This window comes from Dama dama, chromosome 14, assembly GCF_033118175.1.
Source record: "Dama dama isolate Ldn47 chromosome 14, ASM3311817v1, whole genome shotgun sequence".
NCBI lineage: Eukaryota > Metazoa > Chordata > Mammalia > Artiodactyla > Cervidae > Dama > Dama dama.
Genome location: NC_083694.1, coordinates 22,513,120 through 22,534,061, shown reverse-complemented (window position 1 = coordinate 22,534,061; position 20,942 = coordinate 22,513,120). Strand labels below are relative to the sequence as shown.

Genomic DNA, 20,942 nt, shown 5'->3' with positions numbered 1-20,942 from the left:
TCTAAAAAGGATGATTAATGGAGAGAGGTATATTTATCTTAACAGATATTAAAATTAACTATAAAATCATTATCACTAAAACAGGCAGGAATAAATTGAATATAAAAATAGTACCAACATATATGTAAACTTAGTTTGTATCAAAGATGGGATTTCAAATCAGAGCAAAAAGAGATGGAGTATGCTTATAATAATGTTGGAAAAATCTGTTAGTAATTTATAAAATAAATTAAGCTGCATCTCAACTCACTCCTGATTCCAATATAAATTTTAAATGAATCAAATATTTAAGTAAAAAGAAATGCAAACATAAAAGCACTAGGAAAATATGGGTGAATACTTTTATAATTTTGTGATGGAGAAAGCTGTTCCAAGTATAACAGAAAATTCAGAAACCATAAAATATAATGAAATCTTGCTGCATAAAAATAAGATGAAATGTTGTACGAAAAAAGAAATCAACAAAGTCAAAATACCAAAGACAACAAACTGGGAAATTTTAATAATACTATATTTTCACTTCAGCAAATGATGTTATATAAATGAATTCATGCATTTAAGCTAATACAGCTAATATACAAAGAGTTCTCAGAAATAAATACAAAACAATCCCAACAGAAAAAAATCATATGAAGAATATGTACATGCAAATAACCACAGAAATACAAATATCCAGGGACTTTCCTGGTGGTTCAGTGGTTAAGAGTCTGTGTTCCCAATACAGGGGGCTATGATTTGATCCCTGGTCAGTGAACTAGATCCTGCATATCACAAGGCATGGCCTAAAGAAAAAAATAAGTATAAATATTCAGCATCATTAAGAAAAATGTTCAATTTCACTATTAAAGAAATGCAAATAAAATGCCAAAGAGATATCATTTTTGTCAATCAGATTAGCTATGATTTTTAAAATAATTAGAGGATCCCTCGAGAGTCCTATAATAGCTTCTAAAATGTTGCTTTCAAGCTTGCTCTTCTATAGAGAATTCTTACAAGAGGCATCATTTTAAAACGTAAACCACATTAATTCCAGGATTTGGACCCTGACTACCTGGGTTTGAATCTTAGTTCTGCCTCCAACTCATTATGTGAACTTGAGCAATTCATCTAATCTTTTTGTGCTTGTTGTGTTATTCGTAAAAGTAAGATGATAGTGATAGTGTCTAGTTCTTGCATTGAAAAGATTAAGTGTATTAACATGTGGAACGTGCTTGGAACATCTTGTATATAGCAGACACTTATCAAGGATTAGTGACGAGGAAGATGCTGCTGTTGCTGATACTAATGGTGATGATGCCACAGTCCTGCACAGAAACTTCCGGTGCCATCCCACCAAACTCAGAATAAAATACAAAATGCTCGTTGCAGCCTTAGAGGTGCTACAGGATCTGGCCCCTGCATCTCTGCAATCCAACTACTGGGCCTCCTTCACTCAGTTGAAGCCAAACTAGCCAAAAAATTCATATACCCCCTTCCCTCTAAGTGTCTTTGTAATTGGTCTATTGGGCTTCCCTGGCGGCTCAGCAGTAGAGAATCTGCCTGCCAATGCACAAGTGGGTTTGATCCCTGGGTCAGGAAGATCCCTTCATGTTTTCCAAACTATGAATAGTAATTAGCTCTCACTAATAGAATCAGTTACTTCTGTCTTGCTTCCTTCCTTTCCTCCTGATATCTTTTCTTCATTCCCGATATATTTGTTCTTTTCTTCATTCCTTCCTGGAGAAGGAAATAATAGCCCACTCCAGTATTCTTGCCTGGAGAATCCCATGGACAGAGGAGCCTGGCAGGCTACAGCTCTTTGGGTCTTAGAGTCAGACAAGACTGAGAGACTAAACAACAACTGCTTTATTTCTAGCCTGGACCACTGTTTGCCCAAACATGTTTCATTGTTTCCTCCTCAGGTCTCTGCTCCAACAGGTCACCTCCCCAGAAAAGATTTCCTGAAACACTCTATCTAAATTGGTCCCTACCTCCAACCATGTTGAATACTGCTGTATATGATTGATTAAAACATAACTTAATCTTACTTTCTAGGGAGCAATTTAGCTATATATGTTGTAACTTAAAATGAACATTCCCTCATATCCAGCAATCTCACTCCTTTTCCTTAGTATAAGGAAATAAATCTGACAAGCATGTGAAGAGCTATACAAATATTATTTTCATCAAAACATGGTCTATAATAAAGAAAAACTAGCACAATCTAAAGGTTCATCAATGATCAATTTGCTATAAAAAAGATAACCCAAAACTTTATGGTTTCAACAATAGCCATTTATTCAGCTAACACATTGTGGGTTGGCAAGTTGGCAGAGTTTAGCTGGATGGTTCTCCTGTTTGGCTGGCCTCATTCATATGTCTATGATTAGCTGTCAGCTGGGCTTGTTCACATAGCAGTTTAGCAGGATTCCAAGAGAACAAATAGAAACATGCAAGGTCCCTTTTGATGACTAGGACCAGATCTTGCATAGTATCATTTATATTTTATTTTTTCAGCCAAAACAAGTCACAAAGACAACCCAGATTCAAATGATGGAGAAACAGACTCCACTTCTTCATGGCAGGAACAGCAAAACTGCACAGTAAAGGAGCACATATGGAGAGAGAGATAGAATATATGGCCATTTCTCAACCCATCAAAACAAACAATGGGTTGAATAAATTATGGTAATAATGACACAAATTTTGCATCTATTAAAAATGGTGATGATTGATATTGATTGGTTCAGAAAGATGCTTATGGCATCTTTAAATAAGCAAAGCATAGTATTGCCAAACTTATGATTTATATCCTATGTACAAACATATCTATACATGTAAGAGATATTGGGAAGGATGCTTTCCAAAATATTAATACTAATTAGCTCTCACTAATAGAATCTGCTAACTCTGCCATCCTTCCTTATATCTTTTCTTCATTACTGAGGTATTTGTTCTTTTTTCCCTTCCTTTTTTTTCCCTTCCTTCCTTCCTTGCCTCTTTCTTCTGCCTTCCTTCCTGCATTCCCATAGCCAAGCGTCCCTTCCTAAAGTGAAGTGATTAGACTTTGCTCCTATGTCTCATCCTATACTAGTTTAGTCTAGACAGTTTCTTATGACACTAGAAGAACAAGAATATTATCATAAGCTTGCAGGTATGTTTCCGTTTTCCACCTGCATTGAAACTACAAAAACAAGTCTCATGGCCAAACTCAGAATCATGGAATAGGGAAACAGTCTTCATCTCTTGCTTAGAGGAACTGCAAAGTCATACATGGGAATTTGCTGTGTAACTCAGGGAACTCAAACTGGAGCTCTGTAACCCCTAAAGTGGTGGGATGGCGAGGGAGGCAAGAGGGAGATCCAAAGAGGGAGGACATAGGTATACCTATGGTTGATTCATGTTGATGTTTGGCAGAAACTAACACAGTACTGTAGAACAATTACTCTTCAATTAAAAATAAATAAATTTAACTACCAAAAAAAGGGGGGGATGCAAGAAGGAAAAGGATCAAGAACTGCCACTGTTAATGCAACCAACTATAACTGTCTAGTCAAAGCTATGGTTTTCCCATTAATCATGTATGGATGTGAGAGTTGAACTATAAAGCTGAGTGCTGAAGAATTGATGCTTCTGAGCTGTGGTGGTGGATGAGACTCTTGAGAGTCCCTTGAACTGCAAGGAGATCAAACCAGTCCACCCTAAAGGAAATCAGTCCTGAATATTCATTGAAAAGACTAATGCTAAATCTCCAATACTTTGGCCACCTGATGCAAAGAACTGACTCATTGGAAAAGACCCTGATGCTGGGAAAGACTGAAGGCAGGAGGAGAAGGGGATGACAGAGGATGAGATAGTTGGATGGCATCACCCACTCGATAGACATGAGTTTTGAGTAAGCTCCGGGAGTTGGTGTTAGACAGGAAGGCCCAGTGTGCTGCAGTCCATGGGGTCACAAAGAATCGGACATATCTGAATGACTGAACTGAACTGTTAACAAGGATGGTGATCTAGTTGAAAGGAGTGGACTAGAAGATTTCTCTTAAAGTTGTGTTTGCCTAGCAAACATATTGTTTCTTAGAAAAATTATTTGCTTAGGAAATGACAGAAGGCTAACAGGTATTACATAAGGTAAAGCATCCTTACCATGATTTGACATCCATGTCTGTCATCAGTTCAGTTCAGTTCAGTCGCTCAGTCGTGCTTGTTGGATCATCGAAAAAAGTCTGTCCAGTGTTACCATAAAAATAAAATGAGATAAGTTTTAAAAGTGCTCTGAAAACTTTAAAGCTATGTATAGATGATTATTCTATGTTGATTTCTGATTGCCAGTGAATGTCTTTTGGGCTTCCTTTCCTTTCCTTGGAGTTTTCAGGCAATGCAAAAATCATTTCAATAACAGAGTAAGCCAAACACGATTGGGTACATAAATCTGTTGCTTAAAAACAAAGACAACATCACACGATGTCTACCAAAGCCAAACACAAATTACTCTGGGGAAATTTACAACATTAGTGTGAATAATTGAAATTTAGCTAAGTTGTTATTATCATTATTCCTTCTAATACTTGACTTGCATCTTATGTCTACCAGAAGACTTGGTGATATTTAAAAATCAGATAAATTCCATTAAGCTATTGCTTTCATTAACATGAGTCTCTTTGCCTGCAGGGATTCTAAAATGAGTCATTCTTCCTTGAAATGCATCCAGTTGCTGGAGCAGCTGTAAACTGTGGGAGTTGATGCTCCTCAATATTGAGGTGAGAGAGTCACTGAGCCCCACCCTTTGGAAACTACTTTGGCTACAACACTCAGACAAAGTTCAAGGCCTTCATGACGAGGCCTAAAGCCTTCAATTAATCTGTTTGCCTCTGCAGCTCCTGTGGTCCCTGAATACTTCACCATTGCATAGCAACAAATGCTTGTATTTACTCTTCCTTTTTCTCTGAGCAACAGCAGACACTTTTAGATGTCCTACCCAACATCTCGTCATGGAAAAATAAAAACTTAGCAAAAAGTCACCAGGAAGATTTCTGCCCCAGAATAGGAAACACAGAATTTGTTTTTTTGTTTTTTTTTTTTTTTTTCCCACAAAACCCGCCTAAGGTATCAGAAGTTTCTTGCTTCATCCCAAGTAACTATTTAGCCTTCAACTTCTTGTCTTTTCCATTCATTTTCTTTCATTAATTAATTCAACAAGTATTTATTGAACACTTTCTCTTTTTTTAGACATAGTGATAGGCACTGGCAATTAAATTCATGTCACAGTTTAAATTAAAGCCCTGGCATGCACATGTGCTCACTCACGTCCAACTCCTTGGGACCCCACAAATTGTAGCCCGCCAGGCTTCTCTGTCCATGGGATTATCCCAGCAAGGATACTGGAATGGGTTGCTATTTCCTGCTCCACGGAATCTCCCTGACCCCGGGACTGAACCCATGTCCCTTTTTGTCTCCTGCATTAGCAGGTGGATTTTTACCACTGAGCCACCTGGGAAGCCCAAAGCACCAGAAGACTTCTCAGTTCTATCTACTTATCAGTAAGAAAATTGGTTTTATCCCCTTTTCCTACTGTACTTTTCTTAAACCTTTGTGGAATAGGAAAGGCAAGGTGCTCCACTGTCTTATACCTTGTGTCAGTAACCAAGCTGAGCTATGAACTAGCGGACTAGACAGTGTCACAGGTGTACTGCCGCTTACATCTGTCTCTCTGGCTCTGTTAAGATTTAGAGTAACTGGCTTTGAAAAGAAATAAAGCATTTTGATAATGCTTTTATGTTTATATGTTAATCCTTTCTTTTAAATGTCTTTAATCATCTTAGACATAGTTATTTCATTATCTCTAAAAGATAGTTTTGTCATTGGAGCATTTTGGTAGCCTAATTCTTCTATTGTTTTTTCCTCTGATTCTTATTTATGGTGGATCTGTGTTTCACAATTGTAGATTATTAACTGATATCTGGCAGATATTATTATGGGAATCTTACATGGCGTAGATTGAGAAGATGTCCTTCCAAAGAGGTATTTTACCTTCTGTCATTCCGTTTAAGTATATCATTAAGCCCAAGACTTCCTTTTTATTTATGTCACAGTCTAGATGTACGTGGGCCACACTGGTGGTAAAAATATTGAACTATAATTCCACATGAACACAAGTTCCTATTTATGTCAAAGGAGACATTTTGGAGTTTGTTGTTATGGCTGTTGTGCTGTTTATTTTCCAAAGAGCTTTTTACCAGGTCCTCATATCTTAAAGGTCAAACTCCTCCCCACAGCCAAGGTAACTAGAGCAACAAGTCAAGTGCTTACTATCTCTTTATTAGTTGTTTTCATATTTTCCCTTAAAAATTTCCTTTCCTTCTTATAAACTGGAGTATATATTTAATACAATGCTTATTCTATTTTAGTGTATATTTTTAAATATTTCTAGAAGAGGATTTTCTTGAAACTTAATCCAAATATGTCCAGAAACTAGAGTCTTCCATCATTTTCTTGATATGATCAACTCAAGTTTTCAGTCAAGCAGCCTGACATATGTAGGAGTTTTGACATAGAATAATCACAATTGTAAATTAGTGAGCAACCTTCTTATAGTTAGAGGCAATGTCTGTGTCCCACTTCAATTATGTGTCTGATAGGTGCTTAATACATACTTCCTGATGAATTAATTAAAATATTCTTACTGATAAACTTCTTGTCTGTTATAGTTACCCCTTGTTTATGGCAAGAATGGTTTTACTATTATTTTAAAATATGCAAGTGAGTCACTCTAAAGTAATGAGGCAAATTCCACAAATGATGCATAAAAATTGGTGTTAGCAACTTGCCAATAGTCACTTCTTCTATGACACATACTTACTAACAACTCCCAGAGCCATAGATGGTTTCTGTGACAAAGAGATACAGATATGGAGACTATAGCACTGTTTTTAATTTTTAAATAATCCTTAAGTGTATCTGAACAATTGATTAGTTTTCAAAGACCACCATAAAACTTAGCTTTAAAAATGAAGATTATTCATCTCTCTGGTAAACTGAAGATATAAAAATAATATTTGATTCCCTATAAACTTGAAGCAAAATGAATGAGCTGATAGTCAAATAAAATAAAGATTTTAAAACCCATGTTGTCATCACAGAACATAGACCTATAACTCAGTCACTAAGCAAGTCACTATTTAATTATTTACATGATCTCCATAGTTCTAAAAATAGACCCCATGTTTCAAGCTGAGTAACAAGTGAAATGACTGCTGTTTCTATTTCCCAGGCTTGTGGTCACAGTACAGGAGACTGCTGTTTCCTTGGCAACAGGATGCCAAAGACCATCAACTTACCTCTAAACATGGATGCCAGAGAAACAGGGAAACCTTGTAGGCAAAGCCCTAGTCCAAGTGGGAAATTTCATTTTTTGGAAGAGTACAAATAGGATCAAAGGAAAAAGGCTAGAGAGCATGAGGATATATTCAACTTTCAGTGGCTTAACAACTTTGAGATTCAACTTGCCATCTATCATGATAATTTGATAAAGCCCATTCAACTCAATTTCATTTCCAAACACAAAAAGCATGAAATCTAGAGATAAGCCAGTCTGAGATAAGGCCTTGTGCTAACTTACTACCTGAGTGAACCTAGGCAAGTCTCTAATACTAATTTTCCCCATCATAAAAATGGGAATAATAAGAATACCAGTCTTATAGGATTATTATTATAGGATTAATAAGGTAATAAATAAACAAATGAACTAGTGTCACTAGTGTGTGACACTAGTGAGTAGCCAAATATGTGCTATTATGTCAACAAACATTTAAATATTTACTATGAGCAAAACTTTGTACTAAATACTTTGATGGATAAAAAGATAAATCAGATATATACCTGGTCCATCAGGAGCTTAGATTCTAACAGAAGAGATGAAATAAGATGAAGTTAAAAACTCCATGAGAGTAAGGACTCTATGGGTCTTATTCACCCTTATGTTCCTAGCATTCAAAAAATTTCTAGTATGACATATGTATGCAGTATGTGAAAATGAATAACTCTCCTATCTCATAGAAAATGCTAAAGGTGAGCAGGAGTAATAAAAGAAAAAATGATGGACCTTGAAGACCAATCAAAGAAAAAATGTCTCCATAGTTTCTCACCTGTCAAAGGACAAGAATAATTGCTCTTGGTTTGCTTCCCTCATACATGTTATTGTAAAGCTGAAGTAAGAGTGTGTTTACCTGACAGCAGCAGATGGAGAAAGCTAGCAACAAAATGATGATAAATAAACCCAAAGAAAATTAATATTTACAAAGAACCGTGCAGTGCTTCGTATGTGATAGAGACTGTTTTAAGCATTTCACATGGGGTAATGAATCTTCTCTTTATAACAACTCTGTGAGATAGGTTATGTTATTATCTTTGTTTGTAGAAAAGGAAACTGAAGATACAGAGATGTTAAATCAAATGTCCAAAATAAGTCACAGAAACAGAATTTAATTTCTGGCAGGGTAGCTCCAGAGACCGTGTTATGAAGCAAAGAATTCTTGGCCTCCCAACCGATGAAGCCAGGGGCCCAGACTTTCATCTGCTATTTTTACTTATCGGAAACACTGGTCCTTTCAAAGCAAGACCCTCCAAACTCCATGCTCAACTTCTGTCACTTTCTAGCAACCTTCTCCAACACTTTCTACCAGAAGCTTAATTTCATTATCTGACTGCTTCCTGGGAGGAGGAGGAAGGGGAAGAGTGAACTATAAATATCCCTTCCGAAGGGCCCCCCAAAGCAGAACCACCTTCTGGACCTGTGTGAGGTAGCGGGAGAAGCAGAGCTCCCTGGTGGAGAGAGGTTTGAATACCATCACTCAACACGGGGTTTTTAGGACCTCTTGGGGGACTGACTGCTCCAAAGGCGAGGAAAGTAAACAAGCCATAATGAATGATGTCATTACAGGGTTTTATCATCTACCTGCTTAAAGATGTCAGTAAGAACTCAAAGGCAAGTGTTGGGCAGATAAAGCATTCTGAGAAAGCTGAATTTTCAGGTATACTGTGCCCCCAAACCCCACAGCACAGTTCTGAGGTCCTGGACTCACAGGTACTTCTTAGGCATATCTTGTTTTCTTGCACCATATCTTTGGGTATGGAAACACTTTGTAAACTGGAAACAGAACAAATGCTTCTATAACCAAGTAACCCAGAGAAAAGGCACTAATGGGGTCCTTTCTTTTGAACTGGATGAGGAAATATATTTTCTGCAGGTGTCTGAAAGCTGGAAGCAGCGCTTACTTGCAAAAGACAATGGGTCCAAGGTCAGAGACTAAGTCAGTGATTAAACTTGGTTTTCCATCCTCTGAGTTCTTTTATTCGCAGCTGCCTAAGGCGGGCACAGGGATGAGCCAGCCCCTCTTCTAAGGATCGACTCACCCGGGACAGACCATTCTGGAGGTCAACTCTAGGGCAGAATCGAGTTAGCAAAAAGCTGTGCTTGCTTCTGCCAAAGTGCAAGATTTCTCTTGAAACACCCACACACAATCACGGGTGCACCATGCACGCATACACACAGACAACCACGAGGAATTTTTATTTTCTCCAATCCCAATCCACAGTCAGACACAGCTGCCAAATGAGTCCCTCTGACAGCACCTCCTACGCAAGGAGACGCCAGAGTTGCAAACTGTGCTCCGCGGGCGTTTTAATTGTGAATCCAGATGCTCTACCCTTTTGGTTCTCTGCACTGACCTTTCACTTGAAAGTCAATTTGTCAGTCTGCTCCATGTGTCTGAAGAAATCATCAAAGCTGCCCTGCAGAGGAGCTCCCTATAGGTTTCTCTGAATGCGGCTGCAAGGCAGCTACACTGTACAAGGAACTAGGGGGAACTGGGCTAGGGGGAGACCGGGCAGCTCCTCTCTGCTCAGGGTTTTGTGGGTGCGTGCGGTTTCTCAGGAAAGACGGCATCCGTGAGAGGTGGACACTGCATGTCTTTGGGGAGACAAGGAAGAAACAGAGGCAAGAAGCTGCCTCCCTTTCCCCCACCACCTTCCCACCATCAGCTTGCCAGCAGGACCCAGCTAAGGAGAGAAGACAGAGATCCTCTAGATTCTCCAAAATCCAGGCGTGTCTGAGTTTTAGTCTTGAGTTTCAATATTCTGCCAGCAGAGTCAAGGGCTCAAGTCTGGAAATAAATATTCTTCTGCCAGAGGGCCAAAGAGACAGGTATCCTCAGAGATACTCTCTAAGTGTGAAAACAGTTAAAGAGCCACAAAGGGCTGACTGAGACCATTCTGTCACCCTAAATTAAGGGACACTCAAGGATCTAGTCTTCAGTTGCTAGGAAGAACTAGACAGGGCCAGGGGCCAGCCCAGTAGCACCCCATGCCATCTCCAGGTACTGGGGCTGTCTTTCTAGTTCCTGTCCACCCAGAACAACCTCTTACCTTTAGAACTTTCTCTCCTACACCACACCTGCCATCACAACTACACCCCACCTGCCATCACGTGTACACACTACATATACACACACACACAAACCACCAACACCACCAAAGTCAAATCCTATTAAGCTCAATAGAATCGAGTTGGCAAAAAGCTGTGCTTGCTTCTGCCAAAGTGCAAGATTTCTCTTGAAACACCCACACACAATCACCACCACAGTCTCAATTCTATTGAGTTCTGTTGAACGACTTGTCAATATGATAAGTTAACTGTGGCTAAGTGTGTGCACTGGAAAAGCATCTTCTGGGAACCAAACAGTCAAGATTATAGCTAGTTCTGCCCCTGGTACCCTTTAACAACTTTGAACCACTGGTTATTTGCCAAATGTAATGGAATGCACTATGAGGTAGAAAAGGCAGACCAGTTTGCATTAGAAGCCAAGACATTTTGGAAGGAAAGAGACAGGAAACCTATAGTCGGAACTCCATGATTTGTGTCTTGGGAGATGATTTGGGTGAGGATAATCCTGAGGAAGTTCTAGTAACAAAGAAGAACTGTGACTTACAAAATACAATTCATTCCTAAGTCCAACAAAGTTAGCCTAGTTACCCAACTAACACAGTCAGCTATATTGTACGGTACTGTAATAGGTCTATAATACATTTCACACAAACTACACAAATAAACATAAAAAAATAAATAAAACATGTTTAATCTTACAGCACAGGACCTTGAAAAGTACAACAGGTGACATACAGAGGCTGCCATTGAGTGAACAGGCAAGAAGAGTTACTGATTAGGGGAGGGAGAGGAGGTGGGAGATGGTAGAGCGGAAGGATCATCAACAATAGGAGGTGGGGGGCAAGCTGTGATATCACTCATGCCTGACATTGATGGCACAGATTCTGGTTCTTGCTCAATTCAATTCTATCTATCCTCTTGAAAAAATGATCCAGCGATGTCTGGGTAATGGGTAGTAGCTCTTTCTTTCTCATCATGGATAACCCAGGAACACAAGATTGCATTCTGAGTGGCTGCTGCAACCTTCCTGTATCTTTCTACATTTGGGTCTTGTGCCTCAAAAACTAAGAATGCCTCCTCAAATAAAGAATTTCCCCTTGCCATTTCCTGCGATGTGAATCTCTTTGGTTCTTCAGTTACTTCTTCCTCTTATTGCTCCATTCTCTCAAAAATTTTCACTTTTGTTTCCATCGCTTGGCATTCCTTAGTGGTGCCAGCTATATCACCAATGCGTCTGTGCTTGCTCCAGGACATCCTGGGCTTGAAATAAAGATACTATACTGCTGCTCTGTATACAGTGCAGTGCAGTAAAGTACATGAAAGCACAGCTATTTGTAGATGATGCGTGCAGATGACAATGTATTTCAGACTTGGGAACTAGCTTATGTAAGTGGGCATGTGAATGCACATTCACATCTTTGAGAGTTTGCAACTCAAATGTTCGTATGTAGGGAGTTTATTGTATCGGAGTTTAGGATAATGAAGCAGCTAGAATCTAAAGCCTAGGTAATCAGAGAGGAAGGAACTATTCTGTGAGCTCTTGGTTGGGGGCCTCTGGGCTAAACATGCACAGGTCAAGGTGACATGAGGCTTTCAGGAGAGTGGCTACTGTGGGTTTGAGAGTAAAGAGAAACATGAGAGGAGAAGCAAGTAACTGGATGTTGGGGTTCTGCTACAGGCAGAGTGAGAAACTTGGTTAATACCTTGCTCACATGCGAAGCAACTAGTTAAGATGTCAGAAAGGCCAAGTCTTGGGAGTAAGTGCACACTCTAGAGTAATTCCTACTCTGCCTTTAAAAATGCTGTAATCTAAGCCCTGACAAAAGCCTCTAAAGAGGCAGAGTTTGGAGATTCTTTCCCCCAGCCCCAAGATAGAGGAGGCTGGGAAACACTTTGGGCTCTCCATAGATCTGCCATGATAAAGCAGAAACCTAAGACTTTATAAGTTCAGTGTAAAGAGCTAGTCACTGAACTGTCTCCTAAAACAAAACTCAACTTCCTTCAGAGATTCTACAATGCAGTATTCACTAAGTTGAGCATACAATCAGGAATATTAAGAGATGCAAAGATAAAGGAAATTGTGACAATCAAGAAAGAAAAAAAGCAAGCATTAGATATCTATCCTGAGTTGGCCCAAATATTGGGTACAGCAGGCAAAGATTTTTAAAAGGTTACTATAAATATTGTAAAAGAAATAAAGGAAAACTGGGGAGTTCTCTGATGGCCTCATGGTTAGGATTCAGTGTTTTCACTGCTGTGGCCACGGTTCAATCCCTAGTTGGAGACCTGAGATCCTGCCAGTTGTGCTGTACAGCCAGGATTTTTTTTTAAAGTAAAATGAAAAATGAAGAATAAAAATTTTAAATGAAAAATATAGCTTAATAAATGAAGATTACAGGAGATATCAAAAATACATGTAATCATGAAATAATCAAATAAAAATTATGAACTAAAATAAGAAATTAAATTAAAAATTCAGTGGGTGATAGAGATGGCATGAAAACAGCACACTAGAAATAGCAGAAGAACATAAAACTAAGCATTGTAGAAGAATAAGCAGATGTTCAAGTACTTAAGCACAATTAAAATGGTCTATTACACATGTATTTGGAGTCTCAGAAATACAAAAAGTAGTAACTGAAAATTTCCCGTATTTGTTCAAAAATACGTTTACTGACCAAGAAATGCAACAAACTCCAAGTATACTAACCAAAAAAAAAAAAAAAAAAAAATCACACCTAGGCACATCACAATCAAACTGTTGAAAATCAAAAATAAATAGAAAAGTCCTGAAAGCAGCCAAAGGCGGGGGGAAAGGTTATATATAGATGAATAATAATATAAATAACAACTAACTTCTCATCAGAAACAATAGAAGCCAGAAGATCATGGAATGCCATCTTTAACAAAGGGGAAAAACCCCACTATCAATACAGAATCACATAAGCAATTAAAATATCCTTCAAAAGGGGGACCAAAATAATTGCATCTTCAAATAAGCAAAAATTGATAGAATTTATGACAAGAAAATCCAAAAGATTTTCTTCAGGTTGAAAATAAATGATACCACATAGAAACTAGAATTCACACGAAGAAATAAAGAACACCAGAAATAATAAAAAAGTAGTTTACTATAAGACATCAGGTTTTTTCCTCTTATAAATTCCTTATAAGAAATTAACCACTTAAAGCAAAACTATTAACATTATAAGGTGAAGTTTATAACACGTATAGATGTAAAAGATATAGCTAAAAATTTAAAAGCTAATAACACCAAATTTTCCAGAGCATGCTGAGCAACCAAGACTCTCTTACAGTGTTGATGGGAGTATAAAATGGTAAAACTTCTTTAAAATACTATTGCATGCATGCATGTTCAGTCACTTCAGTCATGTCCAACTCTTTGTGACCCTATGGACTGTAGTCTGTCAGGCTCCTCTGTCCATGGTATTTTCCTGGCAAGAATACTGGAGGGGGTTGCCATGCCCTCCTCCGGGGAATCTTCCTGACCCAAGAATTGAACCCACATCTCCTGCATCTAATGCACTGAAGGTGAATTCTTTACCCACTGAGCCACCAGGGAAGCCCTGAAACAATGTTGTGAAGTGAAATGAAAGTCACTCAGTTGTGTCAGACTCTTTGAGACCCCACGCACTGTAGTCTACAGAGTTCTCCAGGCCAGAATACTGGAGTGGGTAGCCTTTTCCAGGGGATCTTCCCAACCCAAGGATCAAACCCAGGTCTCTCGCACTTCAGGGGGATTCTTTACCAGCTGAGCCACAAGGGAAGCCCAAAACACTATTAGGCATTTTCTTATCATTTTAAGGATACCTTCACTCTATAACCCAGAAACTGCACTTCCAGGTACTTATTAAAGAGGAATGAAAGTTTACATCCAAAAAAATACATGGCAGAAGTGTTCATGGTAGCTTTATTAATATTGGCAAAAATAAACAAGGAAACAAAACAAACAAAATAACCTAAATAATTATCAATAGTAAAATAGGTAAATAATGTGCAGCATAGTCATATAATAAGATACTGTTCAGTAAAAATAGTAATGAATTACCGATTTGTACAACAACATGTTCAGTTCAGTCGCTCAGTCATGTCCGACTCTTTGCAACTCCATGAACCGCAGCACGCCAGGCCTCCCTGTCCATCACCAACACCCGGAGTCCACCCAGCCCATGTCCATCGAGTCGGTGGTGCCATCCAACCATTTCATCCTCTGTCGTCCCCTTCTCTTCCTGCCCTCAATCTTTTCCAGCACCAGGGTATTTTCCAATGAGTCAGCTCTTTGCATCAACAACATGAATGTCTCTCAAAAACATGCTCAGTGGAAGAAGACAGCCACAAGAGAGTAATTCTATTACTCTAAATATCTTGTGGTCTCTGCACACATGACATTCAGGCTATAGTCCTTGACCTCTAACGGAAAGCTGTTTCAATAAAATAGCTTTACCATGTGATTCTATTTCAATAAAATTTTAGGACAAATATAATTTACTTGCTGTGATTTTTTAAAAATTGAAATAGTGGTTGCCTAAGAGCAGAAAATGCTCATCTCACACACTAGTAAAGTAATGCCCAAAATTCCCCAAGCCAGGCTTCAGCAATACATGAACCGAGAACTTCCAGCTGTTAAGCTGGTTTTAGAAAAGGCAGAGGAACCAGAGATCAAATTGCCAATATCCACTGGATCATCGAAAAAGCAAGAGAGTTCCAGAAAAACATCTATTTCTGCTTTATTGACTACATGAAAGCCTTCAACTGTATGGATCACAAGAAACTGTGGACAATTCTGAAAGAGATGGGAATACCAGACCACCTGACCTGCCTCTTGAGAAACCTGTATGCAGGTCAGGAAGCAATAGTTAGAAGTGGACATGGAACAACAGACTGGTTCCAAATAGGAAAAGGCTGTATATTGTCACCCTGCTTATTTAACTTATGTGCAGAGTATATCATGAGAAACGCTGGGCTGGAAGAAGCACAAGCTGGAATCAAGACTGTCGGGAGAAATATCAATATCAATATCAATAACCTCAGATATGCAGATGACACCACCCTTATGGCAGAAAGTGAAGAGGAACTAAACAGCCTCTTGATGAAAGTGAAAGAAGAGAATGAAAAAGTTGGCTTAAAGCTCAACATTCAGAAAACTAAGATCATGGCATCTGGTCCCATCACTTCATGGGAAATAGATGGGGAAACAGTGGAAACAGTGTCAGACTTTATCTTTTTGGGCTCCACAATCACTGCAGATGGTAATTGCAGCCATGAAATTAAAAGACACTTACTCCTTGGAAGGAAAGTTATGATCAACCTAGATAACATATTAAAAAGCAGAGACATTACTTTGCCAACAAAGGTCCATCTAGCCAAGGCTATGGTTTTTCCAGTGGTCATGTATGGATGTGAGAGTTCGACTGTGAAGAAAGCTGAGCGCCGAAGAATTGATGCTTTTGAACTGTGGTGTTGGAGAAGACTCTTGAGAGTCCCTTGGGCTACAAGGAGATCCAACCAGTCCATCCTAAAGGAGATCAGTCCTGGGTGTTCATTGGAAGGACTGATGCTGAAGCTGAAACTCTAATACATTGGCCACCTCATGCGACGAGTTGATTCATTGGAAAAGACTCTGATGCTGGGAGGGATTGGGGGCAGGAGGAGAAGGGGATGACAGAGGATGAGATGGCTGGATGTCACCGATGTGATGGGCATGAGTTTGAGTAAACTCCATGAGTTGGTGATGGACAGGGAGGCCTGGCATGCTGCAATTCATGGGGTCGCAAAGAGTCGGACACGACTGAGTGACTGAACTGAACTGAATGAAGGGCAGAAATTGACTGGGCAGAGAAATCAGAAAAATTTCTGGGATTATAAAACTGTATTTTATTCAAAGGTATTGGTTCTATGAAATGAATACATTTGTCAGAATCACCTGAGAGTACACTTAAAATTTATGATTCCATGATATGTAAATTTTACCTCAATATTTTAAAACATACTTGTCCTTGGGGGAAAAAGCTAAGTCAGGTAATGCCATCCCTTGATTCAAAATTTCTAACATCCTTCCATCTTGAAGCCAAAGCATGAATCCTTACAATAGTCTTAAGACCCTATGCATTCTGGTTCCCCACTACATCTAATAATCTTCCTGATACTCACTCTGCATTGCCCTTTTCACAGTCTCTTGAACGTGTATGCCTGCTCTTATCACACCCCAAAACTTTTACCCTGTTCTATTTCTCTCAATAGTACTTACCATCACCAAACATAATTATTTTAAATCTGTTTACCATCTGTATCCCCCCAAAATAAGTACAGTATAAGACACTTTATTTTATTCATATGTAAATCCCCTAGAGAAGGAAATGGCAACCCACTCTAGTATTATTGCCTGGGGAATCCCATGGACAGAGGAGCCTGGCAGGCTACAGTCAGTCCATGAAGCTGCAAAAGTCAGACATAGCAACTAAACCACCACCACAAATCTCCAGTGGTGAGGGTAATACCTGCCTCATAATAGCTGCTCAACAAATATTTTTGAACAAAAAATATTAAATGAATGAATCATCATTTTTCTTCCATTAAAAACATTTTCTGCTTCCATTATTCTGAAGAAGTCTAAGCTAAATTGCATCACTTAATGTAACTCTGGCTAGCAAAACTATGGTTCTTTGGCTAAGGGTTCCAAATTCCCTGGGTTTCTACTAGGGGTGGGGGCAATTTGAAGTATATTAAAGAGCACTAAGGAGATAAAATGTTTAATGTTCTAAGGGGTGGTCTGGAAAGAAGAAGTTTGGAACATATTGGAGTTAATTGCTAGATCCAAGAAGTGACTTTACATTTCTAAAAGGTAAGGCAAATTAGCATATCTTTAACTCTATGAGAAAGGAACTCACCTTGAATTAAGGTAGTCAGAATTCATCTAATCAATCCACACCGAAAAAGCTGGGATTAACTTTAAGGACAATTTTCCTTTGTTCATTGTTTTGATCTCATCACATTTTCTCCGAATCCAGTCCTAAGAAAAAGCATACCATGCTCTCAAAGGGAAAGGCTTTTTATACTAAAAGAAGTATGGACAGCCACTACACAGAAAGTCAGAGAAGCAGCAAGTCTTTGGTGAAAAGAAAAGTGTTGTACCAAGACAATGACCAACCCCAAAGTGACCACAGTGTCTGCCAAATTCACGAGAAATGGCTACAGTGAGGTTATCCAAGTGGAATGAACAGCAACGTGAACCATTATACCTCTGCCCAGATAAGAAGAATTGTCTCTAGCCATCTCAAGCTGAAAAAGACTTCATTGGAAGGATGTTGGATTGCCCTCAAATCAACATAAAGGTTGGAGAAGCTGACACAGAAAATGGATGGCAATCAAGGAGAGTTAGACAGCTAAAAATACAGCTGAGCTCACAGCACTGAAACAATCTGGTTAAAATATCTCCAGCTCTCAACATGTGCTGTTACTTTGTCACCATATACACCTTAGACATTAGCTGACCCCACCTCAAGACTCACAACTCTGTTGTCCCTGCCGTCATAAAAAGCTTCGTACCTGCTGCTTGGTCTGTACATCACTCCCTTAGGTTTCAAAGTCCTGGGTGGGATCCTAAATATGATTGGCCAGGTGTAGACCACATGGACAAACTGATGTCAGGAGGCAGAGAGAGGAAATAGCTACCCCCTTCGTTTCCTTAGTAGAAAAGTGGAAAGTAGGATCCTGTTATCACACCTATTTGGGGATTCCTCCAAAATAAAAAGAATGTTTGGATTCTGGATACTCAAGTCTGTTATAATTTATTCCTTTGTCTGCCTTACATACTCATAAACACTTTCTCCCAAACTCACACTTCCAAAAGTATTTCTACACAATATTGGTATCCCGGGGTTTCCCAGGTTGTGTTAGTCAATGCAGGACAGGTAAGAGATGCTGGTTTGCTCCCTGGGTCGGAAAAATAGCCTAGAGGAGGACATGGCAACCCACTCCAGCATTTTTACCTAGAGAATCCCCATGGAGAGAAGGGTGCGCTTCAGACCATAGAGGCGCAAAGAGTCAGATACACTGATATCTGACTTCAGTCAGATACTGCTATATACAGTCAGATAGACTGAAGCAACTTACCACGCACGTACGCGTTGGTAGCCCACCTTGTGCAACCGAAAACATACCCACTCTTTCCCCAAACAGAGAAAATAGTAAGTTTTATTTTTTACTCCCTCCAGTTTCAGTCCATATTCTATGGCCATTGTCCATTCTTCCTGTTACATTCCCACCTTAAATTTCTAAAATTTAAGATTGAATTGTAATTATAACCACCACCAATAACAACACATTCTATATACAACAGGCATTTCTATGTATGAACCCTAGCTAGTACATGCAGCTTTTCCATGCAGTCACCACCATTCCATGTTCTCTGCTTCAGCTAGCAGAATCAGTGCAGTTCAGTTCAGTTCAGTCACTCAGTCATGTCTGACTCTTTGCAACCCCACGAATCGCAGCACGTCAGGCCTCCCTGTCCATCAGCAACTCCTGGAGTTTACTCAAACTCATGTCCATCGAGTCAGTGATGCCATCCAACCATCTCATCCTCTGTCATCCCCTTCTCCTCCTGCCCCCAACCCCTCCCAGCATCAGGGTGTTTTCCAGTGAGTCAGCTCTTCGCATGAGGTGGTCAAAGTGCTGGAGGTTCAGCCTCAGCATAAGTCCTTCCAATGAACACCCAGGACTGATCTCCTTCAGGATGGACTGGTTGGATCTCCTTGCAGTCCAAGGGACTCTCAAGAGTCTTCTCCAACACCACAGTTCAAAAACATCAATTTTTTGGTGCTCAGCTTTCTTCATAATCCAACTCTCACATCCATACATGACCACTGGAAAAACCATAGCCTTGACTAGACGGATCTTTGTTGACAGTGTAATGTCTCTGCTTTTTAATATGCTATCTAGGTTGGTCATAACTTTCCTTCCAAGGAGTAAACATCTTTTAGTTTCATGGCTGCAATCACCATCTGCAGAACAGGGCAAATTAACCTAAAATTTCACCTCTAGAAATCTGAGCCCTTGTTGTTTCTGCTTGAGTAAACTGTAGTAGCCTTCTACTCATCTCTCCCACTCAAAATAATAGTACGAGAAGTACCCCTGGATTGTGTCCACGGCCCTTCCTTTCCTTGTTTACAATAGTCAGGATCCATCAAGCCAGCAAAAATCCAACTTCCTCATCACAATTTTCAATGGCATGAGAATCCTTGAATGCTCAAGTGGTTGTTTCAGCTCTCAGTTTTATAGAATTATTGTAATGTCTCAGTGAGATAAAATTTCCACTAGGGACTAAAATTATTGAACCACCAGAGCCTAGGGACAGAATGCAAAATTTTGGTAGTGGGTTTTTAGATGTGATTTTGTGTGTTTACCCATATTTCTTCCCCAAATCTCCTGAATCTCTGTGTTCTAGAACCGGAAGAAAGTAAACCACTTAGTCACCATTAACTCAGTATATGTTTCATCCTGAATGAGGAATAGCACTTCAGATATGCAAGAAGCCATCTACCAGCCAACTCAATGACTCAGTGATATCAATGACTCAACTCAAGACTCAATGATATCTGAGTCCTCAATAGATGATTCCATGTTTCTATAATGTGAACTGCTTCTGAAAATGGGACACATGGTTAGAACAGTGAATCGTATGGTCATTAGCCCATTGTCTTATTTTTTTCCCTGTAAAATTAGTTGCTCACAGCATTAAACTTACAATTTTAATTTTTATTGTAGTTCAGTTATATAAAGTCATCTTAAGTGTTATTTCAAGAGATTTAGAAAATAAATGTCAAGAAAATCAATGATTTTATAAAACAAAGATATGTAGAGTATGGATTTCATTATGATGTTTAAGAGTTTAAACTACACTGATGAAAGTGTTAGCAAAGCACAGTGGGGCAGTGAAAACAAACTTACATATGACTGTCCCTTCCATGATAGAAGTGTCCAAAATAATCAGTTCCTACTGAGTAGTTGACTGTCTCTCCCAGATGTAGCACCATCCTGTATTCAGGCCTTGTTGCTAACTCCTGGACAATGGGGGACTCAGCTGAGGTACTAGCCATAAGTCACCTCATGGTAGGATGGCTAGCCATTAGTTCTTGCCATTAGATCCATTTTTGACAACATAGCTGTTTCATTTATGAGACATTTGATAAATACCAGGAGAGGACCCTGATGGATAACTTCAGTGAGAGTCATTCTGTCCTTCTGATTATTTAAAAATCTCTCCATAGGGGGACATTTTGATGAGCCTGCAGGTTTAGTACAAATATTCTCATATTTTGGGCTCATTCTAAGAAGTGTAACCAGCTTTTACCCTAAACTTCTGTATCACCAATTCCCCAGTATTTTTTCTTCTGAGCCTCAGATTGTCTGGCCAAACCATTAGCCAGTGTCTAGGAATTGGATCTAGATCATTGCCTTAGGCAATCACTCCTGGATAATCAGACATACCACTAAATATCCA

General features: G+C 39.2%; 1 long non-coding RNA gene across 3 annotated transcripts in view; it reads right to left on the bottom strand.

Moving 5' to 3' along the window:
* Positions 1–684: 684 nt before the first annotated feature.
* Positions 685–20,942, bottom strand: part of LOC133069581 (uncharacterized) — a 48,904-nt gene continuing 28,646 nt past the window's right edge. The window contains exons 2-4 of one of the 3 annotated variants that reach the window (XR_009695907.1): positions 17,329–17,450; positions 4,126–4,205; positions 685–782 (exon numbers count right to left, since the gene is read on the bottom strand). This is a non-coding gene — a long non-coding RNA (uncharacterized LOC133069581). Of the gene's footprint in view, positions 783–2,495; positions 2,576–4,125; positions 4,206–17,328; positions 17,451–20,942 lie in introns of those variants that run through there. The other 2 variants (XR_009695906.1, XR_009695905.1) reach the window with 2 other exon arrangements.